The sequence below is a fragment of the Arachis duranensis genome, chromosome 1 (genome assembly GCF_000817695.3).
Source record: "Arachis duranensis cultivar V14167 chromosome 1, aradu.V14167.gnm2.J7QH, whole genome shotgun sequence".
NCBI lineage: Eukaryota > Viridiplantae > Streptophyta > Magnoliopsida > Fabales > Fabaceae > Arachis > Arachis duranensis.
Genome location: NC_029772.3, coordinates 63,750,351 through 63,751,110, shown reverse-complemented (window position 1 = coordinate 63,751,110; position 760 = coordinate 63,750,351).

The window sequence follows — 760 nt, the reverse complement described above, 5'->3', positions numbered from 1 at the left end:
GCTGTATTGAGCCTTCTATAATCAATACACATACGCCACCCAGTAACTGTTCTTGTAGGAACTAGTTCATTTTTTTCATTATGAACCACTGTCATGCCACCTTTCTTAGGGATGACTTGGACAGGGCTTACCCAGGGGCTATTAGAAATAGGATAAATAATCCCAGCCTCTAGTAACTTAGTGACCTCTTTCTGCACCACCTCCTTCATGGCTGGATTCAGCCGCCTTTGTGGTTGAACCACTGGCTTGGCGTCACCCTCCAGTAAGATCTTGTGCATGCATCTGGCTGGGCTAATGCCCTTGAGATCACTGATGGACCACCCAGGAGCTATCTTGTGTGTCCTTAGCACTTGAATTAGTGCTTCCTCTTCCTGTGGCTCTAAGGTAGAGCTTATGATTACAGGAAAGGTGTCACCTTCTCCCAGGAATGCATATTTTAGGGTTGGTGGTAATGGTTTGAGCTCGGGTTTAGGAGGTTTCTCCTCTTCCTGAGGGATTTTTAGAGGTTCTACTATTCTCTCTGATTCCTCCAGATCAGGCTGAACATCTTTAAAGATGTCCTCTAGCTCTGATTCAAGACTCTCAGCCATATTGACCTCTCTTACCAGAGAGTCAATAATGTCAACACTCATGCAGTCATTTGGGGTGTCTGGATGTTGCATAGCTTTGACAACATTCAACTTGAACTCCTCCTCATTGACTCTCAGGGTTACTTCCCCTTTTTGGACGTCAATGAGGGTTCGGCCAGTTGCTAGGAAAG